This window comes from Prionailurus viverrinus, chromosome B1 (genome assembly GCF_022837055.1).
Source record: "Prionailurus viverrinus isolate Anna chromosome B1, UM_Priviv_1.0, whole genome shotgun sequence".
Classification (NCBI taxonomy): Eukaryota; Metazoa; Chordata; class Mammalia; order Carnivora; family Felidae; genus Prionailurus; species Prionailurus viverrinus.
Genome location: NC_062564.1, coordinates 121,545,659 through 121,562,942, shown reverse-complemented (window position 1 = coordinate 121,562,942; position 17,284 = coordinate 121,545,659). Strand labels below are relative to the sequence as shown.

Here is a 17,284-nt window from a genome sequence, read left to right as displayed (position 1 = left end):
AGACAGTCTCTTTGGCAAATGGTACTGGGAGACCTGGACAGCAACATGCAGAAGAATGAAACTAGACCACCTTCTTACACCATACACAAATATAAACTCAAAATGGATGAAAGAGCTAAATGTGAGACAGGAAACCATCAAAACCCTAGAGGAGAAAGCTGGCAACAACCTCTTTGACCTCAGCCACAGCAATTGCTTACTCAACACATCTCCAAAGGCAAGGGAATTAAAAGCAAAAATGAACTATAGGGACCTCATCAAGATAAAAAGCTTCTGCACTGCAAAGGAAATAATCAACAGAACTGAAAGGCAACTGACAGAATGGGAGAAGATATTTGAAAATGACATATTGGATAAAAAGGCTAGTATCCAAAACCTATAAAGAACTTACCAAACTCAACACCCGAAAAACAAATAATCCAGTGAAGAAATGGGCAGAAGACATGAATAGACACTTTTTCAAAGAAAACATCCAGATGGCCAACAGACACATGAAAAGATGCTCAATGTCACTCCTCATCAAGGAAATACAAATCAAAGCCACACTGAGATACCACCTCACACTGGTCAGAGTGGTTAAAATGAACAAATCAGGAAACTACAGATGTTGGAGAGGATGTGGAGAAATGGAAACCTTGCACTGTTGGTGGGAATGCAAACTAGTGCAGCCGCTCTGGAAAACAGTGTGGAGATTCCTCAAAAAATTAAAAATAAAGCTACTCTATGACCCAGCAATAGCAATACTAGGAATTTACCCAAGGGATACAGGAGTGCTGATACATAGGGGCACATGTACCCCAATGTTTATAGCAGCGCTTTCAGCAATAGCCAAATTATGGTAAGAGGCTAAATGTCCATCAGCTGATGAATGGATAAAGAAGATGTGGTTTATATATTAAATCTAATACTACTTGGCAATGAGAAAGAATGAAATCATGCCATTTGCAGCAATGTGGATGGAACTGGAAGGTATGCTGAATGAAATAAGTTAGTCAGAGAAGGACAGATAACATATGTTTTCATTCATATGTAGATCTTGAGAAATTGAACAGAAGACCATGGGAGAAGGGAAGAGGGAAAAAAAGATATAAACAGAGACGGAAGGGAGGTAAACCACAAAGGACTACTAAATACAGAGAACAAACTAAGGATGGGTGGGGGGTTGGGGAGAGGGAAAAATGGGTGATGGGCATTGAGGAGGGCACTTGTTGGGATGAGCACTGGGTATATGTAAGCCAATTTGACAAATTATATTCATAAAAATAAATATAAATAAATATAAAAAAGAAAAAACAAAATATACATTGCTTATAAAAGAAACACTTCTATATTAGGACACAGAAATAATAAAAGAGGATTTAAAAAAAGATATCATGAAAACACTAACAAAAAGTAAGCAGATAAATAATGCCAGATGAAGTACCCTTAAAGGCAAAAATCTGTAATAAAGGTAAAGAGGAATATTTCATAATAATTTTACTAGGAAGATAAAACATTATAAAATAAGATCTATAAAGTAAGTCTGAAAGTAAAAGGAGAAATCTTAGCAAAACTAAAAGGAAAAATACACAAATTTACAACTCTATAGAAATTTTTAACACACATCTTCTATTAAATGATAGTATAATCAAACAGAAAATATTGGCATTGTTTTACATTTTTGAAAATCCTTTGAAAGCTCTATGTAACAAAAAACAGCTAGCTTCTTAAATCTACTTCTGCACTCAATTTGATGTATTATCACACATCAAGTACCTCTGGAAAACTGCACTGTCCACTCATGAAAGGAGAGTAAAAAATAGTCATCTGAATAGAATTTGGGAATTCCCAGGGCTCCTTGGACCACACCTTGAAAACTACTACTTTAGATATGGGTTTTTATGCTACTATAAATAGTATTATTTTCTAAAATTTCACTTTCTAATTATTTTCTATGTGGATATGGAAATGTAGTTCATTTATGCATATTGACTTTCTATTCTGTGACCTTGATAAATTTGTTTAATAATTATAATACTTTATTTGTAGATAATTTTGGATTTTCCACATATACAAGTAGTATGAAAAATGATGATTTTCCTTCCTTATTTCCAAAACTGTTTACCTTTTATTTTTCTTCCTTTATTGCAAAGTTGGGACCTCTAGCTCCAAATTCTGAGGTTCTGGAAATGTTCTATTTCTTTATCTGGGGGACATGCACATGTACCTTCATTTTGTGGTAGTTCACCAAGCAGTAAACTTTGTACAGAGTTGCTGATTAAACTTTTTCCACTGGCCAGAGAAAACTCAGTGTTGAAAAAAAAAAAAATCAGCATATGAAAAAAGGCATATTGCATTCAATTTTCCTTTGAGATTTTCCTAGCCAATCTACCTCTGGAGATGCATGTTAAAGGGTTAAATTTTGGATAATAAAATAATCATTGCTTCCAGAGAAAGCATTAAGCATGCTCATGAATTATTTACTTTTATAATTTCAGCTTACTTTGCCTGCACATGTGTGCCAGAAAAAACACCCATTTAGGCTCATGCCAACTAGATTTCTTTTTTAATTCCCGCTTGAGAATGCTGACTACTTCAACAGGATTTGGATCAATTTACTTTGCCAAGTAATTGGAGTGGTGGTGCTGACTAGTCCATCAACCTGGTTGAGCAAGGTTAAAGATAGAGGAGAGTTAAGGTAACAGATTGCCTCTTGCTGGGTCCCAGGGCTCTTTCATTATTCTCTTTTCCCAGTCCCCAGAGTTGCCTCTGATGCCATAGGAGGCATATCTGGATCTTCCGTTACAATGGAGGTTAGCAGGTTTTACATAGTTCATCACTACCTAATTGAAAAAAAAAATCGCAATGATATCATCAGAATAGTAAGAATACATTAAAAAATTGGCATTATGGGGACTGGCAGATATGCCGCTTATTATCATTTGGGATTGGGAATACTTCTAAACATACTCATTCAAAATTTATCCAAGACACTCTTATGTTTGTGTGGCCCAAATTACCTGCAGTAATATAAATAGTGATTTTATTTTATTTTGCCTGTCTGGATCTCGGAAGAGGGGGCGTGTCTTCTCATGCTACTTTTAACCAGTTCTCCCCGTTTTCTTTGTCTCAATTCCTCAGAGAAATTAAGATGAAAGAAGGTTTAATTTTCCCTCTGAAAAGAACAGTATTTGTAATTTTTAAATTAAAAAAAATTTTTTTTACATTTATTTATTTTTGAGAGACAGAGAGTGAGCAGGGGTGGGGCAGAGAGAGAGGGAGACACAGAATCCGAGGCAGTCTCTGGGCTCTGAGCAAGCTGTTAGCACAGAGCCCCACGCGGGGCTCGAAGCCACTAACCACGAGATCATGACCTGGGCTGACATCGGATGCTCAACCGACTGAGCCACCCACGTGCCCCAGTATTTGTAACTTTTAAAGTGCATATCTTACACAGTACATCTGGTTTTTCCCTCTGACTTAAAGTCCATTTTCAAGAAAATGCATAGGTCTGCTAAGGGTGAATAAGGAAACTCTCTATTCTTTATCCATAGTCAATACTGGCAACATCAGAACAAATCCTGGCAGGGGTGATAAAGGTAAAGAGGAGATACTGAATCCTGGAAAATGGAATCTCCTCTCCCCTTTCCACACTCCGTCAGGAAACATTACCCCTCTTTTCCAACAGCTGACGACAACCAGGTGATGACTGGCAGGAGGGACATAAGGCGACTCCTAAGGAATCCACCCCACCCAAGGGCCAGGCTGCTTTCCTCTCTGTTGACAATCCTCAAATCCTCTTCGCAAATGGTAAAGTGTCATTAAAATCTGGAACACCTGACTCCCTCTCTACAAGTCCAACTGACACCCGGGATTAAGGTCAGATCCATCATGGGACCTCTTTGTGTAAAGGTAAAACGACTTTTGAACTGAAATAATGGATTTAAGGCACCGAGGCAGAACACAGCTCCATCCAAACCCCCAGTGACATATTTACAGAACCAGGTCTGGCTGGAAACAAGGTGAAAGAAACAGTAACTCTAACTGCAGCCAGCCAAATGAACAAGCTCATTGGCTGAATGCTAGCCAAGCTCTTACCATTAAAAATACCGCGGCACTGCTGCCAAAAGGGGTGTTAGGACAAATTGCCAGAGGTAACCGTTACATAAGCCAGAGCTCACCCTGCCAATTAGCCACACACCATTGCTACATCTCTTCTGGCCATAATTATTCTGATAGGGCACTTGTAAGTTCTTCAGCTGTTAAAGGACTGAACCAGAAGAAATCAGTTCTTCTGCAGGACAGGAGACACGGCCTGGAGGCCAAAGTAGCTGGTGGGGTACTTAGGACTGGTGAAACTGCCCTATTGGTTGGTAACATTTTTATCAATAAAGGAAGAGAATCTCAGAGAACTCAGACAGAAGAGCCTTTTTTTTTTTTTTTTTAATCGCTGCAGTGTTTTCAGAGGAGCAAGGATAGAAGAAGCAAAGAAATGTGCCTTGGCTTGCAAAACGGATGGAAGGAACGAAAGCCCTGTCGAATTACCTCATTTTCTTTATTAAAAGATGCTTACCACTCTGATTAGCTTTGAGCTCAGTTGCAGTTCCTCGAGGATTATTCTCCACAAGCAAAAAGGAGACAAGCACAAAGGACAGTAATCCAGGTAGACCAACAACAAAAAAAAAGCCTCTTCTTTATCCTGAAGCCTTGGAAAATGTGGGTGTATGTGTGGAATTACCCAGGTAAGGACTCCTATGCTCATCTGTCACTGCTGTATTAGGCTGCAATGTGCAGCCCTCGCACCGCCTTAGTGCCACCTGTCAACAGGTCCTTCCCGAGTCCCAGCCATAGCCTTCCTCTGACAAGTCTATTTTTTTCCCCGAGGATTATCCCTTTTCCCACCCTACCCACAATATACTCACAATGTCATGTCCACAATCCATTCAACTGCCTCCTAGCTAAGGTCTTGCTCTAATCAGCAAATTCGCTTTTATTATTTACCTGTATGACATCCTTGAGGACTACCCCATTACCTTTACTTTAAGTCTGAGCTTCACGCAGTGAACCCCACCTACTTTATCAGTCTCTTCTCTACTCATCCCCCACAAGCTCTACAGTCCAGATAGAGGAAAATTTACACCTGAGGTTCTCAACATGAGCAGCACATTCTGATACCCAGTGGAGCTTCTAAAAGTCCCAATGCCCAGAATGAATCCTGTACCAATTCAAGTGGAATTTCTAAGGATGAAACGCCAGCATGAGTATCTTTTAAAATTTGTCTTGTGGTTACAAGTTTGAGAGCCAGTGCACCATTACCACTGTTATGGAATGAATGCTTGTATTTGTCTCCCCCAAATTCATGTATTTAAATCCTAACCCCCATAGGAGGTGGGGCCTATGGGAGGTGACTAGGTCATGAGGGCAGAGCCCTCATGGGTGGGATTAGTGTGCTATAAAAGAGACCCCAGAGAGCTCTCTAGCTCTCTTCCCACCACATTAGGTCACAGTGAGAAGTCAGCAGCCTGCAGCCCAGAAGGGGGTTCTCACCAGAACCCGCCCACCACGGCACCTTGAGCTCAGACTCCCAGCCTCCAGAACTGTGAGGAATAAACTTCTGTTGCTTATAAGCCATCCCATTTATGAGCTTTTGTTATAACAGCCTGAACTAAACCACCACATATGCTTTCACACTTGTTTTGTCCTAGGTTGGAAATGTGTTATCTTACACCTGTATGGTTTTTTTTTTCCTGGTGTCTTGTGGGACGTAGGTAAAATGTCTTCTCCTGCAACCCTTCGGTAACCTCCCTTGGTTTTCCCATGGCAACTCTTGCGTGCCTGCCTCCCGATCCTTCATTTCTCTCATTTCCTCACTAACTGGATGAGAGATCCTTCTGATGGGAATAGTCTTTCATTTGTCTTTGTACCCTCAGTGTCTGTTGAAGAAGGAGAACAGATGCACACCAGTACTAAGCTTGGACTCCAAGCTCTTCTTCCAACTTCCAGACAGAAAACAATCTTCTGCCTGCAAAAGATTTCACAGGCTTCCTAATTTTAGGATACAATCAAGTGAATGAAGAAGAAAGACATCTGGAAGATAAGGGCATCACAACTACTTCAGGACATCAGTAATGCTAGGATTTTGTTACCGTCTGTTGTTGTTTGTGGCTGGGTGAGAGTCTCTTGATGGCTTCCATATTGAAAGATTTAAAAATGGAATTCTGAGGTATTCAATCAAGAACATGAAGGCTTGTAAACAGTTTGATTTCATGGCCCTTACTCAAATGGATTCACTTTTTAATGCATTTTGGCAAGCCGTGCTCCACAGTGTAGGAGGCAGGAAGGACATTTACATCAGTGCAAACTGGGGCGTTGGTTTCCATGAAGAGAAAACTCAGAACACTTCCAAACAAAAAAGGGCTCCTGGACACAATGCAAGAAGGACGCTGTGAGAAGAGGTCCAGATTTAGCAATAAGAATACAAACATGAAAGCAGTTCTGTGCTGGAAAGACATTTAAAAATCCTGAGATCTGCAGGCCAGAGCCTGCCACTGGAATTGGCAAAAGAAGAAGAAACAACTGACTTTCATTTTGGCTTTTGCCACAAGTCCAAGTGCTTTGTGATTCTTGCCCAAAGTCTCTAAATGAGATGCTTGGTGTGTATTCCAAAGTTCTTGCCTTCTGACGCTAGTATGGAAGACGCAGCACACTCTTTTTCCTTTCTTCCCAGTGGAAAGAGTTTTAGGACATAAGCTGCCTTGACCAACATGTTGAAAATAAAATTATTTTCCAACATAGGTGGTGACCTGATCATTCCCGCTTAGGAAAACCACAGGGACATATAAAGGCAAAACAACACATAAGTAAAGAGCAATATTTTTCCTTTCTTTTCCCTTTGTTCTTTTTGAGAGTCTCTTAAGAGTTCTCCTGAGGGAATTTCTATACTTTATATGATATTGAGCTTTTTATGTTAAGGAGGCTTTATTTCCAGGAGCAAATGTAGCAAGGCACAAGAACTGTCTTTTAAAGAACTTATATTCTAGTGCAGACAGCTTTTCAGTAATCACCTCCATCTTAAACCAGGTATGGAAGCAACTGAGAGATACAGGGGGAGGACATAGTGAACATTCTGCACAGAATCGCCATCCTGCAAATTCTCTTTTTCTTTTTTTTTTAATTCTTTTTTTCTTACGTTTTAAAATTTTTTTATTTTTTTGAGAGAGACAGAGACAAATGAGTGGGGGAGGGGCAAAGAGAGAAGAAGAGAGAGAATCCCAAGCAGGTTCTGTGCGGTCAGCGCAGAGCCCTATGAGGGGGCCCGGACCCATGAAGCCGTGAGATCGTGACCTGAGTCGAAACCAAGAATCAGATGCTTAACCATCTGAGCCCCTCAGGCACTCCTTCATCCTGCAGAATTCTTAATCATCAAGCTTATTCATTTTCTGTGCTTCTTTGAACACAATGACATTAAACAGATAAAACTGCCATTTCTATAGGTCAAAACCTGTCAGATACCAACAATTACATTTAACTCACTCCAATACTGAGCTAATTTCAATGGGATGAATAGGCCCCTTTGAATTTCATCTTTACATTTCAACCCCCTTCTTTTTTTCAATGTTTGTTTATTTTTGAGAGAGAGAGAGAGAGAGTGGAGGTAGGGCAGAGAGAAGGGAAGACACAGAATCTGAAGCAGGCTCCAGGGCAAGCTGTCAGCACAGAGTCCGACATGGGGCTTGAACTCACGAGCAGTGACATCATGGCCTGAGCTGAAGTTGGACACTTAACCCACTGAGCCACCTAGGCACCCCTCCACCCCCTTCTTAACATTTAAAAATATATATATATAGTTAGTTAACATTTATAGAGTGCTTCTTATGTATTTAGCACTGTGTTAAGGGACTTGTGCAGGAAGCATTATTTAATGCTTACGACAATTCTATTAGGTAGGTATGATTAGCCTCAATTTACAGAAAAAGAAACTGAGCCTTGTAAAAGTTAAGTAAATTGTCCAATCGTACATAACTTGTAAGTGGCAGAGAGTTGGGACTCAAAATTGTGTTCTGACTGACACCTGGGTCCTGCCTCAAACCCTATGCTGAGGCAGGTTGGACCATTTCCAAGGGCCTATTTAGTGGAGGTATTAAACGTTATAGTACATATAAGAAAATGAAAGAAATTACTATAATTCTCAGGATGAGTGCTGTGTGCGTTGGTTGGGAGAAACACTTCGATAGGCTGCGTGGTTTGGGAGAAGAGTGGTGATAAGAGGTGACAGTCCCTAAGAGCTGCGTGGGCTCACAGGGCAGCAGCCACTCTGTCACTCGCACGGTGTGACTGTGCCCAGACAAGATTTGTTTGTCATCGTGGCTCTGGCTCACATGATCTGACGTGAGTGCAGCGTCACCAGGTTATTGTTCTAAATTCTGAAGTTTTCATAAGTTTCTTCAAATGGATCTCTCAATTCCTGGTCTCACTAAAGGCTTTTGAATCGATATTAAACCTTGGGGTGTGACAAATGGCTTTGTCAATTTCTTGCTCAGTGTGGATACATACAGTTCCCTAATTTGTCCTTCTATACTGCAGACTCTCCGGCTAGTCAGTCTAGTTAAACAGATACTTTGTTTTTATGGGTTTTTTTAAATTTTTATTAAAAAAATTTTTTTAATGTTTATTTATTTTTGGCACAGAGAGACAGAGTGCGAGCAGGGGAGGGGCCAAGAGAGAGGGAGACCCAGAATCCTAAGCAGGCTCCTGGCTCTGAGCTGTCAGCACAGAGTCAAATGTGGGGCTCGGACCCACAAACCATGAGATCATGACCTGAGCCAAAGTTGGCCATTTAACCTACTGAGCCACCCAGGTGCCCTTAGTCAAACAGATACTTTATGCAAATCTTTCAGTGGAAATTTTAAAAAAAGGCACATTTTGTAAGGGTGCACATTTGGTGATCAAATAACTCAAAGCACATTGTGGCAAAAGACCCAAAAGCATTAAAAACATCCCCAAACATTTCTCAGCCAGCTTTCTTTTTCCACTGCTTGTAAGCCACTAACTCTGATTCTTAGTTGCGTGATGGCTTAAGCAACTTTCCAACCCAGAACTACCACTGTTCCATGGAGCACAAACATCCAGACCTTTAACAGGAAGTCGCACGCCAGAAAAGAAGCTTGTCCTTTAAAATCAACCATTATGGACAATCCTCAGAACCTTTGATCTTAATTAGCTGAATAAACTCCGAGGGCTTCATTGCCAGCTCGATTAATTTGATTTAGTCACATTTTGCCTTGTTGGTATGAAGTTTGGATTAGAGTAACTTAAGATGACTGAGATATGCAGATACTTTATCAGAGGAAAAGTAATACTATAAAATATAAACTCCATTTCCTGCGACCTATAACATGAAGTACCCATATGCTGTGCATGCATCAACTCCTGCATTTCATCTGATTTCTACAATCATATATTTAACAAATATAATAACCACACACAAGCACCAACCAATCAAAACAGACTTTGGAATAACTGGTCTCTCTCCTTACCCCTTTGTACCATCTAAATAGTGGTTTGGATATTTAAGGATTGACTTAATGCTGAGTCAGAACGGTATATACCCTGTAAACAAGAGAACTTTAGAATTTTCTTTTCATCTATTATCAACTCCCAGGGATCTGATAGCTAACTTCAAAAAAATGGAAATGGACTGAAAGCCCAGACATCTGCACTCACCTCTTTCTTTTATTTTTGCCTTTGTTAAAATTCTGGATTTGCAAAGAAATCACTGTATAAGGTTGTGTGTATGGAACCATGTACACTCCATACGTTGCTTTAAGGGATTTACCATGGTAATTATTTTCATACTTTATTTTCACCTTCTGCATTGATTTTAGAGATTGATTCCCATGATTCCTCCAAAGAAATGAGTTAATGGGTCCTCAAGGGAATTAAAAAGCATTCAGACTGAACCACGTTGCTAGGTCATAAGCTAGGCCATAAACAACTTTTCTTCATAATTAGTCTTTGTTTAGAATGTGATGTTCTAGCTTAAGATATTTATATGACAGCCATTTGGACTATTTATTCCTCTGAATACAGTGAGGAAACTGTGGGTTTCCTTTTTTTTTTTTTTTTTTTTTTTTTAGCAACTCCTACCCAGCCAACTCCTCCTCATTTTGTGATAGCATTTACATGGTAGGCAGCAGAGAATGTTCTAAGACTTCTCAGCCTGACTTGGGTAAGGAGGCCTTATCTTTATCTTTTACCTAAGTGTGAATCAAAGTGAAGCCAGCTGATCTCTGGGGACAGGATAAACCAGTAACTTCCTCATTTTCTTTCTCCTCCTCGGTCACATACATAGACCAATTCAGGTAGGATGTACACATGCTAATTACTAGACCAGTGAAAATGATCCTTATCAACTCCAAAGGGAAGGTAGCACACTGGTGGACAATGCTCCTCAAATTTTCCCATCAAGTGCTCTCAGACAGAGGAGAATGAACTGGTACTTTGGAAGTTCATGGATGTAAGATGCTACATGGGATGCTACAAGCTAGAGAGGTTTACAGTGTTCTATGTTTTATCATTAAAAATGTCATGTGATTTTTTTCCTACTACTCCAATTATATGTTTAGATACAAAAATATTTTATATTACTTACCATGGAATCAAATCACTTCTTAGAATCACATTCCAAGAAGATGCACCATGTTTTTCATATGGAATCATGTGTCTTTTGGCATAATAATCTGAGAATCTCAGATGCAGATGAAAGAGTTTTGAACCCAGGAAGTGAGGCCTGGATTCTAAGCTTGCCTCTTCCAGTAATATACTCTTTATTCTTTTTTTATTTAATATCTATATTTCTCCATTTGTAATAAAGGAAAATATTTTCAAAACACACATTTCGACTTTAAAATTCTATAAAGCTTATATTTTTGTGTTATGATTTTAGACATATCATCTTTAGATAAATTAGGTAGTATTAAAAAACCTTCAAAACATTTGATGCTTCTAGACAAGAGAATGAAGCTGTCATGAAAAATGAAGCGAAGATTTCTTAGATCAGTACTGAGTTTGCTGAAGTCAGGGAGCCTGACTTTAAACTCAGAAACCAGTACCAGTGATGGGTGAACTTGTACTTCAAGACTTCTACTTTTCTCTGCCTTTTGCGTTTAAAGGTGGTCAGTAATTGAGAAAAGAATATTTAGCAATATTATGTACACATGTATTCTTTCATCTAACAAAGCCTCTTCGAAGAATCTATCCCCTAGATATGCTGGCAAAATACAGGCTTAGCATATCTGTAATAAAAAGACTAAAAATGATCCAAAACTTCATCATTGAGGCAGTGGTTGAATAAACAATAGAGTATGCCCATATATTGCAATGGATTGACCTCCCTAATATATACAGTTTAAAAAAATATGGAGAAATAAATGAGCATAGTATAGTTCGCGTAAGAAGGGGATGAATATGAATATACTGTATATGCATATTCATATTTTTTAAATGGAAAGATAAACCAAAAACCATTTTATTAAAAATACCATCTGTAGTGGGAGAGAGGAAGTAGGGTGGAGGAACAAAGATAGATATAGACTTCTTTGAATATACTTTGCTTTATAAATTTGACTTTGGAATTTTTACATAATTAGAATACAAAATTAAATTGTAGAAAAGCAATGCCTGAAAGTCAAAAACAATATCGAACAAACTTAAGTATTCATCAAATTGATAGCATAACTGAATGGAAGGAATTAGTTCAATCAACTTTACAACAGAGTAAATTGGTCATGTGTTCCTAACGCGATACGTGATAAGATAAAAAGAATTACAGGAAAAAAACAATAACAAATCTTAAAATATTTTCAGCAGCCACATTGTTGGAGATAGTATTGGTATTGTTATCCTAAGATTACTGCACATGAATTGTGGGGTAAATCCAATGAACAATTCTGTTGGTACATTGGGAACCGGGATTTTCTGTGTGTCAGAAAAGAGGAGTATGTAACAGATAAAGTTTACTAAAAACACTGTAGTCCTGAATTGAAATGAAAATTACCAGTACAAATCTATAAATAGGTTATCTTTTGAAAAGAAGCCACTTTCGTAGCCATATTCATCCTGTAGGTCTAGAAGCAAGAATTTAGCCCCTATTGCCAACATTCTCTTATTCCACTAAAGAGAAACAGGGCTGTTTAGTGAAAAGGCCTACTCCAGGCCTGGGGCAGGAAATGTACAAGACAAACTTGGAATATTTTGTCACACAGGGCAGCAAAGACACACACAAGGGCTTAATTAATGGCTATACCAACAGGTGTCCAGAGCAGTGGTAGAATGGAGCCAGGAAATGTAGGATCATTAGAGCTGATTGTGAAATATCCACTATTTTCTGACTCTGTTGTTGAAATATTGGTAGCTTGTAATCGGCTCATGTTGGGAGAATTTACACCAAAGAAATTGGTACAGTGCTACATACTATATAGATTTTTTTGTTTTTGGTTTTTTTTTTGTTTTTTGTTCTTTTGGGTTTTTTTTGAGAGCCTCTTTGCCAGCACAACACTAGAGTCAACTCAAGGAGGCTACTCTGGACAAGGAGAGAACATTTGAGTATCACTAAGAATAATAATTGCAATGGAGTGAAATATACCAAACATAATTAAATCTATGTGTTTATAGTGGTATCAGCCTCCAGCTACACAAATAAAAGTTTAATGAATCACTTCAAAGAGTATTAGGTAATCAAACTTCTTATTTGAAAGCTGGTGAAGAAAAGAAAGGACAAAGCATTTATCTTGTCTTTTTTATGCAAAATATACAGGGTAAACACAGAGTTGATAGGGAAAGATTTTTTTTTCTATAAATCTATGCCAGATAATAATAGGATAAGAGAATGATAAACCATCAACATTTATAACCCCTAATTAATGAATTAATCATGGCAATGAGCGATAATATCCACTAACATGATGAAATGGGGGAGAATCAGACATTTGCTTACCTACAAAATATCATCCGTCAAAGAGCCTTTCCTCCATCACTCCCTAGCCCCTCACCCTCAGGTTAACCTTTATGGCTGACTACCGTTTTACAGGAAAAATGAGGTAAAATGGAATCCAGGAGTCCCTGCTTATCTTCAGGGATATGTTCCAAGACCCCCAGTGGATGGCTGAAACCTAACCCTATGTATATGTTTTTCCTATACTTACATACATACCTCTGATAAAGTTTAATTTATAAATTCGACACAGTAAGAGATTAACAACTAATAATAAAATAAAACAATTATAGCTACAGACTGCAATAAAATTTACATGTGATCTCTCTCTCAAAATATCGTACTGCACTCACCCTTCTTGCTGTGCAGATGTGAGATGATAAAATGCCTCTGTGAGGAGATGAAGTGGAGAGAATGATGTAGATACCATGATGCAGTATTAGGCTGCTCCTGACCTTCTGAAACTATGTCAGAAGGAGGATCTTCTGCTTCTGGCCTGTGGTTGGCCAGGGGTAAGTGAAACTGTGGAACGCAAAACTGTGGATAAGAGGGGAATACTGAATGTTAATGAAAACCACGCAATCGGCAAAATTTAGACTTTTGGAAACTCTACAGAACAAATTCTGCAATTTCTTCAACAAAAGCTTGCAAAGATATATAAAGGGGAGATGGAGAAAAGGAAAGAAAAGGAGAGGAAGAACATCTACAGATTAAGAGACTTAAGAAAAATCAAACAACTGTCATGTGCAGAACTTCTCTCAATCCTGATTCCAACAAACTAAAGGAGAAAAAAAATAATAAAATGACTATAAGACAATCAGAGAAATTTGAACAGTGACTGAATATTTCATGTTATTGAGGAATTATGTTTTCAAGTACACTAATGGCATCGTGACTATTTTTTTTTAATGTTTAAACGTTTATTTATTTTTGAAAGAGACAAGAGACAGAGCGTGAGCAGGGGAGGGGCATAGATAGACACAGAATCTGAAGCAGGGTCCAGGCTCTGAACTGTCAACACAGAGCCGGATGTGTGGCTGGAACTCACAGAACATGAGATCATGACCTGAACCGAAGCTGTACGCCCAACCAACTGAGCCACCCACATGCCCCGTGACTATGGTTTTAAAGCAAACTTATATTTTAGGGATACTTGCTGAAATATTTATGGATGAAATGACAAGATAACTGGATAATAAGTAAATAAGAGTGAAGGTAGGTGGGGGTATAGAACTCTGCTACTCCAAGAGTGATCCACTGGCCAGCAAAATCCACATCATCTAGCAACTTATTAGAAATGGGCAATGTCAGGCCCAAGCATATTCAACAAAAAGTTGCATTCTTTAATTCAGGTTAATTTTTATGTTCACTGAATTTTGAGAAGCTCAGGTTTAATAAAACACAATTGGCTGTTGTTTAAGTTGGTGCCAGTTACCTTAGGATACTGTCTTCTCTATATTACATCTGAAATGTTCCATTCTAAAAATTTCTCTTAAAAGAAAGCCACATTAGAAAGGTGGCTAGAGTGTGAGTAACCCAAAAGTAGATTTTTCATTTCTTTCCCTCCTCACCTCATTTTTCCTGATGTAGCTCCTAGTCTGACACTTTATTAGTGGCACATCCCCTAACTGACCCCACGGTGTCCTCACAAGGCACGCTCCAAACCTCTTGGACTTCAGGGCCATTTCTATTGATGTTCCCAGTCCTAACCCCCAAGATCTGCAAGTAGTCTTCACAGATGGAATAATTTCTTTACTCCCAAAGCCCTAATAGCTTCTCTGCAAACTGCATCTGAGGCTTTCCAGGGGAGTTGAGCAGACGGTGATGCCTCCTGCCAGGAATGATTGGCAAAACTCTTGAGAAGAGGAAGTTTTCCAGCTGGCTCCATGCCATGGCCCAGCTGCACTTGTTATAAAGGTCATTGTTCTTTCTTCAGTGATTTGCAAAAATATTTTAGAAATCTTAAAAGTGCAACAGAGAAGAGGTGAGGAGAGATCTCTGTACATGTGGATGGAACATTGTATTTTCTGTGGTCTGAATATGAAACAGGAGCGAGGTTCAGATCACTTTATTTGTGTTTTCTCTCTTCTGTTTGGCAAGTTTCTCTCTCTCTCTCTGTCTCTCTCTCTGTCTCTCTCTCTGTCTCTTAATGTTTATTTATTTTTGAGAGACAGAGAGAGCATGAGTGAGGAAGGGGCAGAGAGAGAGGGAGACACAGAATCCGAAGCAGGCTCCCGGCTCTGAGCTGTCAGCACAGAGCCCAACGTGGGGCTCGAACCTACAAGCCGTAAGATCATGACCTGAGCTGAAGGCAGACGCTTAACTGACTGAACCACCCAGGCGTCCCAGCAAGGTTCTCTTAATTTATAAATACATGGACACAGTGGTTCCAAAACAAAATCTGCTCAATGTGCTGTATTTATGCATTGTGCCATCTCTCATTGTCAGTCTTCCTTCCCCTTTCCCCCGAATTTACACAAATAAGAGTCAAGTAATTCAGAATTCAAGGTCTTTTGGAAATCACCCTTCCCAGAAATGTAATAACTAAAGCCAGTTAGTAGTAGGTAAATTGCATCCTGTATTTGAAAGCAACAATGCTGTTCTTTTAAATGTTCGAAAGGGGCACCTGAGTGGCTCAGTCAGTTGAGCTTCTGACTCTTGGTTTCAGCTCATGTGATGATCTCACAGTTCACAAGTTCCAGCCCTGCATTGGGTTCCTCACTAACAGTGTGGAGTCTGCTTAGAATTACCTGTCTCTCTCTCTCTCTCCCTTTTTCTGCCCCTCTTTCACTCATGCATTCTCTCTCTCTTTCTCTCTCAAAAAATAAACATTAAATGTTTGAAAAAAGAGTAAGTTTGTTAGTAATCAAATAAATGCAAAGGAAAATAATGAGGTGCCCCTTCACCTCTCAATTGGCAGGTGCCATACAACGATGAGGAAAAACTGGCAGTCTTCCATAGTGCCAATAGGAAAGCAATGGTGGGGAGACCCTTACTACACAAAAACATTAGTATTACGTATTGGTAGGTAGTTTTGCTTTGTTTTTTTTTTAAAAAAAAAACTTATTGAAATATAGCTGATACATAATAAACCTCCCATACTTAAGATGTACAATGTAAGTTTTAATATACGTTTATACCAGTGACCTCATCACCTTTAGAAAAATTATGAGCATATTCATTGTCCCCCAAAATTTTCTCTTTGCAATCTCACTCTAAGGATCATCCCAGAGACTCACTTATGTCCACAAATATGACCTCCAGTCTCATTGAAATGAAATAATACAAAATGTGTCCTTTTGTCTTTGCCTCTTTCACTCAGTAAAATTAGTTTGCTATGTATCTATGCTATAGCATATATCAATAGTTTATTCTGTCTTAATGATGAGTAGTTTCTATGGACTGAGTGTTTGTGTCCCCCTCCCACTCCATGTGCTGAAGGTCTAAGGTGAAGGTATTTGAAGATGGGGCATTTGGGAGGTAATTGGGTCATGTGGGTGGAGCCTCCATGATGAGATTAGTGTCCTTTTGAGAGGAGGAAGCAGGAAGATGGCTGTCTGTAAACCAGGAACTGAATGTCCACCAAGGAGCCAACTATGTGGGTATCCTAAAGACTCTAGAGCTATGAAAAATAAATGTTTGTTGATTAGGCCACCCAGTCTATAGTACTCTGTTATAGCATCCTTAACTCACACACTAGTATTCCATTGTATGGACCTGGCACAGTTCATTTACCTGCAGATAGAAATTTTGGGTGGTTTCAGGTGTTTCGTTACTACAAATACAGCTCTATGAACATGTAGTTTCTTCAACACATGGGACTTGGGTAGCGTGGTCACCTGGCACGAACATAGAACTCATGCAGCTTTCTATGTTATTAGTAATGAAGTTCTTTGTCTTTGACACAGGAGTCTTATATCTCCTGCCAGGACTCATGACATGAGCTTGCAAATAGGGTAAAATTTCAGACCATTTATAGTTCTTGATAATTCTATTTCTGGGGCTCTTCATTCCTTCATGTAGATCCAGATTTTCATCTGGTATCATTTTCCTTCTGCTTGAAGGATTTCCTTTAATATTTCTTGGCATGTGGGACTCCATGCAATGAATTCTTTCAGCTTTTGTATGTTTGGAAAACTATTTATTCTGCCTTCATTTTTGAAATATATATTTGCTGATTTTAGGATTCTAGAGAGACAGTTTTCTTTCTTTAAATGTCAGCACTTTCAAAACATTCTTCCACTCTCTTCCTTCCCATATTGTTCCCTATGAGATATTTGTTGTTATCTTTTTTCAACGCATAATATGTCTTTT

General features: G+C 38.9%; 1 pseudogene; it reads right to left on the bottom strand.

Moving 5' to 3' along the window:
• The window catches only part of LOC125164826 (60S ribosomal protein L10a-like), a 56,856-nt pseudogene extending 42,201 nt beyond the window's left edge, over positions 1-14,655 (bottom strand).
• Between the last annotated feature and the right edge of the window lie 2,629 nt (positions 14,656-17,284).